The sequence below is a fragment of the Herpailurus yagouaroundi genome, unplaced genomic scaffold, assembly GCF_014898765.1.
Source record: "Herpailurus yagouaroundi ecotype Mexico unplaced genomic scaffold, PumYag 28, whole genome shotgun sequence".
Taxonomy (NCBI): Eukaryota; Metazoa; Chordata; class Mammalia; order Carnivora; family Felidae; genus Herpailurus; species Herpailurus yagouaroundi.
Window position 1 is genome coordinate 86,724,249 of NW_024412376.1, and position 6,977 is coordinate 86,731,225.

At 37.2% G+C, this 6,977-nt stretch overlaps 1 long non-coding RNA gene across 1 annotated transcript; it reads left to right on the forward strand.

Annotated features, from left to right (window-relative positions):
- The first annotated feature begins 1,453 nt into the window (after positions 1–1,453).
- LOC121029525 (uncharacterized) lies at positions 1,454–6,277 on the forward strand. Its single transcript, XR_005789769.1, has 3 exons — positions 1,454–1,676; positions 2,184–2,247; positions 6,146–6,277. It is a non-coding gene; the product is annotated as an uncharacterized LOC121029525 (long non-coding RNA).
- The last annotated feature ends 700 nt before the right edge of the window (positions 6,278–6,977 follow it).

Consider the following 6,977-nt stretch of genomic DNA (forward strand, 5'->3'; position numbering starts at 1 on the left):
CTTATCAGTCAACAAAGAACAACCTTAGAGACCTCAGTGCTGAGTGGTTCCACTGTCAGGTGGTTTGAACATGTTGCACCTTCCCAGGGTTCCTCAGAGTCTTTCGTCTCTGTGCCTTTTACAGCCAATGACAGGCGCCGTCTCAGCAGTGTCTGGGTCTACAATGCCAAGAAAGCTTATGGCAGTAAATAAGATGGCAGCTGTGACAGTCCTGACAGCTGGCTGGAGCTCAGGGTGGCAGGCTGAACCGGACTGTGAGCAGTTGGAGCAGCAGTGAGGTATGACCACCATTACTGGTTGGCAGATGTCAGTTTCCACGCTACTAGTTACTACATGATGTGACGGACACACTCACATCATGAAACAGGCAGACAGAACTTTAAACAAACTCTGGGAACCTAGCATGTTCTATACCAAACTTGGGGTTCAGAAAAAAATTAAAAATCGTCGTCAAAACATAAATTATTTGCCTTTGTAGTCCTTGTGCAATTGGAGAAGAGTTTTACGAAGTAGCAATGGTAGAGAATGGAGTCTTCCACATAAGAGCTGGAATCAATGAAAAGCAAAACTGATTTCAGAGAAAGGTCTAGTATGTTGGCTGCCTTGATAAGAGGTACTGTGAGTTCACACACATCTCAGGATCCCTTTGTGTGCAAACTGTATGTTTCCTCATACCTTTTGAATATTCTTTCATACTTTTCTTTTCTTAGGCAAACTCCCCATACCTCTGCCTCTTAACTATCTTTTCCCATTTTCTTAATGAGAACTGAATACCTATTATCAGAGAAGATGGATGCTGTAACATATATATTATCAAAACAAGTAAAATGAAAAGCTGTTATATTACATTGTATGTACCATTGTGAGTTCATAGACAGGGCAAAATAGATTTCTGTAGCCACATCAAGTCTGTGCAGAATATAGATTTGCTACTTTGTCATAGGGTCAACCAAGGTGGGCAAGCAGGCTCTAAGTCTGGAAATTTGTCATGGATCTAAAGTTGAATGCTGTCAGGCTAGATGTGGGAGCAGGTCAAGACAGAGCTGAAGCTAGTCACAGAGATAAGTCACGAAAATGACAAGGGCACAAACCAGTGCTACTGCTCTCACATTCCGACCCTTTAAGGGATCTGAAGTCTGTTCACCTAAAATTAATTCTCCTAATGTCTAAGCCCCCAAAGCACCCATTAGCCTAATAATCATATTCCTAATAAAAATCTGTCATAGATACAGCATTGCACATATAAGAAGATGCCACTCTAATGATTTTTAAGATACTGTGTATTTTTTAACCTATTTTATAAAACTTTAAGCATTTTGTCTTAATTGAGTGAAATGTCTTGGAATGTTTGGAAACCCTCAGAAGTAGGCAAACAGTTACTATGAGAGTTTATAAAAACACCTCTGAGCTAACACTATGTTGGTACAACATAGAAAAGTTGTATATTTGATAAATGAACATTTTAGATGAATGTGTCCTTAGGCAAATTGATTATTATGCCAATTGATTTTAAGTAAATTAGTTTTAAGCAATTTGACATTCTCCCCCTAAAGGAGCCTTCAAACCACTCTGAAATTCTAGGATTTCTGATATGCACTGCCCAACACAGCCTTTGTCAAGAATGGCAGCTTTTGCTTGGTTCTATCTCCAAATAAACCCAAGATTTCTAATATAAGGTAAAAATTTTAAAAAGTACAAAATAAATGAGTATTTACTATAGGCCACGTGTACACCTTTACACTTTACATTTATTTATTCAATAAACTCTTACTGAGTATATACTGTATGCCAGGCACTGTTCTGAATGAACTCATGTAATCCTTACACTGACCTTGTGGGTAACCCCAAGTGTGGCAGGTGGGGGGATGGGAACTGAAGCAAAGAAAAGTTAACTAATCACCTAATTAGGTGGTGAAGGTGGGTTTTGAACCCAGGCACTCTGGGTCAATGCTTTACTGCCTCAGCAGATAGGCTCTGCTGCTAAGTCATTAACTATGCAGCTGTAGGTGATTTTTCAAGCTGGGTGACATACAAAAGCAGGTTGTGGGGATATAGATAACATCCCGTATATAATTAAAAAGAAAACATAAGGGCTGTGACTTCTCAGTCATAGCATTACTGGCAGATCAGAAACCACTGCTGGATATTATTCATTTGTTTTTAATGTATCTAATAATCTCCAGGTTCTAGACTGAAATGAAAGAGGACACCCACTAAAAGGAGCAAGTGATGAACAAGAAATTCTAGGTAAATCCTACTGAAAGAACAACAGCATGGCATGCTAATGTTCATATTCTTTCTCTCTACCGTATGGTTGTATTTGGAGCCCAAACTTGTGTTTTCTCACCTCCTTATGTGGGAATACTCCTGTAATGGACGGGAGTTCAATGTTTGGAAGGTATTACTCCACAGAAGATTTCAATGCCAGCACTGTGCTGCAGGAGCTGATGATGGGGATCACATCTGTGTCTTTTATGCTGTTGAACAGGTGAATGATCAGAACCATCAGAAATCTACCACCCTAATGCGGGATCCAGGAGTCGGTGCTAAACATCACACACCATTCTGGGAAATAGAAACTGTTACATTCTAATATAACTACTGACAGTACTTATGGTGTCCTTAGTTAAATGAAATTTCCATTGTGAGATGATTATAATGAATTCTAATACATAGTTCTCATGTAAATTTGTTAGCAAATAAAACAAATAAACCAAGAAAATATACATTACTAATTGGAAATGTGGGAAACAACAGAAAAAAGGAAAAGAAAAAGGAAAGCCTCAGACTGGAATTATTTAAAACCAGTAGTGCTTGATGATTTGAGCTTTAATTGGCAAGATAAAGAAAAAGATAAGAAAGACATTTTGGTACAGCTACAGAAATATCTGCGAAAGGTAAAATGTTCTTGCTCTGCAACTAACCCACTGGGGATAGTCTTTCCATAGAAGAAATGTCTTCCAGAGCTCAGCTGGTGATCAGTTTATACCCTGAAGCATGATTATAATGTTAACCTTGAAAGGTCCTAATGAAATGAGTTTGGTGGTCTCAGCCTATATATTTTTATATGCACTTGTGCGTGCCTTGGAACATATCTTGATACACTGTCTGCAGAATAGCACAGCATGTATCTGAGATTACAGTGTGACCCATAGTCTTCTCACTATAACTCCTATTTTTTTCCTACATGATGCACCTCTCAAAATTCAGCCCATAAGGGAGGAATGACTTCTTAATGACAGCCTGTACATTATTGATGGGGCAAATAGGGTGGTAAAGAGATAACCCTAGGTGTCTTGTTTTCCAGTTGATTAACTAGCGTGAGTACCTTCCCTAGGGAAAACAGGCTTTGCAGGAAACCAGTTATCCATTCAATCTCTCACTAATGACAATATTGTAAAATTTGAGAACCCCCTTTCCTCAAAACCTTGGTTAAGTATGACCCTTTGAATCATACTGGAAATTAAGACAAAAATTAAAATTGAGTTGTATACAGGCCTTTTGAGTCGATGGGGTATCATTAAGGACTTAAGTTGAGGTAAATGACTAAGTTATATTATTTGCATTTCATAGTAACGATGACAAGTCTCCTGGGAAATCTTTCCAAATGTTAAGGCAAGAAATTTTTTTTATGTCTGAAAGGGATATGAGATTGCTATTTCTATTACATTTGATTCAAGTAAAATATTTAGAAGTAAAGTAATCCCACGACAAGTTTAAACCTTAGTATTTGAGGACTAACAAGAGTTCTTATGCGATGGTGCCACCCTCATGAAAACAGAGGTCAAGTTGTAGCTGTCCAATCTTCAGTATCCACTCTGGAACCAGATCTGCGACATCAGCAGTTTCTTCTCAGTCTCTTGGAGGAAAAGACATTTAACTTCCCTTGAATCCACTGCTTCATGACATAAACCATCTCAGGATGCCCTCCCCTTGTATTATACAATACCAGAATGTTGGGCAAAACTCAGTAGCAAAACTTTTCTTCATAACTTAAAACTTCTCATGTCTTGCTCCTTTGAACGTGCATGTCAGGCTGATAAATAGCTTGCATTCTATATATTTAACTTTTCTGAGTAGAATTCAAGATTCTTTTTCTCTGAGGACATCAGAAATTTATGAACCATTTTTTCTTTTCTCTAGTATTCAGAGAAGAATCTACTAGTACAAAAAGACTCCAAGGCATTTGTCATTTTATAGAGTGTACACATTAGCAGGTATTGGATGGGAGCCTAAGATTTTAGGAGTTCTGGAACTGTGGAACTGGGGCATATGTATTTAAAGAATATAGACTAAGCACAAACCTTTTATTCTCCCTCATTGAGCATCTTTTCTTCTGTGTCTTATAGAAGACTCAACTTATAACATTATTCAGATGTAGGCAATTTCTTTGAAAATTTCTGTTGGTTATCATGTATTAGTAGAGGCATCTCCACACACCACTGCTGTTTTCTCATTACTCTTAACATACTTAAGGAATATTGGGTTCAAAATCCCCTGCACCTTTTCCTTTTGGCTAATTCAAGAAACTCAGACAATACTAAAATACAAAAAAGGGAAATGAATTATTTAGCCTATAGAAGAGAAGGCTGAGTAGGTTTGAGGATCATGAAAGAAATTTTATAACAGTCTTCATGTACAGAACAGATAGTATACAGAGATTGATGGCTAGCTATTCTCTACATTTACTGAGATCATAGTAAGAGAAAATAAAATCAGAGAGACTAACATAGCAATGAGGAAACATTTCTTGATGTTGAATTTTGTTAGTTATGAATGTGTTCAGTTCATCATTCAATATTTATTGAGTTTCTATTATATGATGTCATAGTTGCCCAGGATGGAATTGTTTACTTAGGGTTCTTTTTAGAATACATTTACATTTTGTCTGAAATGATTTAGCCAGTCTTATTTAAAAATAGAGAAACAAGTAATTGGCTTCATGATTTTTGTGATTTCTTCAGAAGACTCACAGCAGAAAAAGTGAGATGCTGATACAAATGCTCATACTAACATAACATGGGTTTTCCTAACATCCCTGATTAGAAGCATAGGAAAGAACAATTAAACCTGAGGACCTATCACTGGAATCACTGAGGCTCCAACATCTTAAGTTCCTCTTCTAAGTGGGGTGCAATTATGGCTGACTAATTTCCTCAAGTTCTATTAGTGTTCTTTTGCAGAACAAAACATATGAAGCCCCACTGTTTGAGTGGCCTTAGCTACTATTCTAGTGGCTCCCTGTACTGAATGAAATGCTAACCATTGACCTGGGCCAAGATATTTATCTCTGTTTTGCTACCAATACCACACTAACCTATTTGTTACTCAACTTCAGTTTCTGTTTGATAGGTATCACTCTTCTCTCCATGTAAGACATTTATTCTTCTGACCCCAAATCTATGTTATCACTAAGGGTAAAGAAGGTCATTTCCTCATTAGAAAATTGCTTATTTAAAACCTTGAGTGGTGTGGGCTTGCTTTTAGGACAGATTCTACATTTTGCTGAGTTTGAGGAAAATTTGTGAGTGGTAATGTTTTATATGGCCATATAACTGAAATCATAACTGATAATCTAGCAGTAATGATTGACTTCAAACAATTAAAACATTTATTTTGAGTTCCTGCCTCCCAAGTTATCCCTCCCCATGTTTGCTATGTTTATGGTTGTCTTCATTGCTAAAAATCACAAGTCATGTACCCTGGAGCTGTCAGTCATAAAAGTATTGTATCATTTTCTAATTGAAAATAAGGTCATCTTGTAAATATAGCCCTAGGTCGCCAATTTTTTTAGCCATGCCTTTCCATAATCTTACCTCTTTCATATAGTTAGGTAGAAGTACTAAATTTTAAAACCACCTGTTATAGTTACAAAGACAAAGATGTACATCTTAGCATTCATAGACCATCTGCTTTTCCATAACCCCTGTAGTAATCTGTAGCCAAGGTATAATTAATTAGTATATACATAGGCCAGGCCAGGGACAAAAAGGGGCCAATCGTCTAGCTTTTTAAAGATTACCCCAATTCATAAATAGGATTCTACTGTTATTGGAGAAAAATATGCAGGCTTATTTAGTCAAAGCTAAAATTAAACGCCTTCAAAAAATGAATACCTATTGAAAAATATTTTCATTGCTTATAGCCTGAAAATATAAAGCAAACTGACAAACAACTTCAGGGGAAGACCAGAGGATGTTCTTTTCTCAGGAATCTGCAGGATGAAGAAGGTATGCAACTTGCCCAAGGAACACCCTGGGTGACAGAGAGGATTTGCATTTATGTAAGTCTGAATCCCAAACACACTCTTTTCCCTCTACATTAATTAACTTTTACAGGGACTATAGAATGATCTCACTACAATTTTTAATACTTCAATTCAAAATTGTCGATAGCTTCTGTTGATGTTGATCATAACCCCTTCCCAAAGCCCTTTGTTCCTTTACTTGCTTTGTAGGACACCACTCCTCTGGATTTTTCTCTTGGCTGACTATCAACTCTTTCTGTCTTCCAAACTGTTTGTTCTTGAAGGTCCCAGGCCTCGGTACAGTGACTCATTCCTATTAAACACATATTCCTTTGGAGCACCTCATGCAATCTTGTGGCTTTAAATATGATTGTGTGCTAATGGCACCACGTTTATATATACATTTTGGAACTCTGCCCTGAACTCCAAACTTCTATATTCAACTGCATACTCAATATCTCTAGTTGGCTGTCTAAAGGATATCTCATATTCAACATGTCTAAAATTGAACTCCTAACTCTGCCCCCAACCTCCACAAAACTGCTCCATTTTAGTCTTTGTCATATTAATGACAATTTTGTCCTACAGTTGTTTAGACTCATGTCCTTAGAATCCTCTTACTTTTCTCTGTACCTCACATCTAATTTATTAGAAGATTGCTTTGGCTCTGCCTTCAAATACCTCCAGAACTAGACCATGCCCAAACATGTCTACTACTCCTACAACTAGC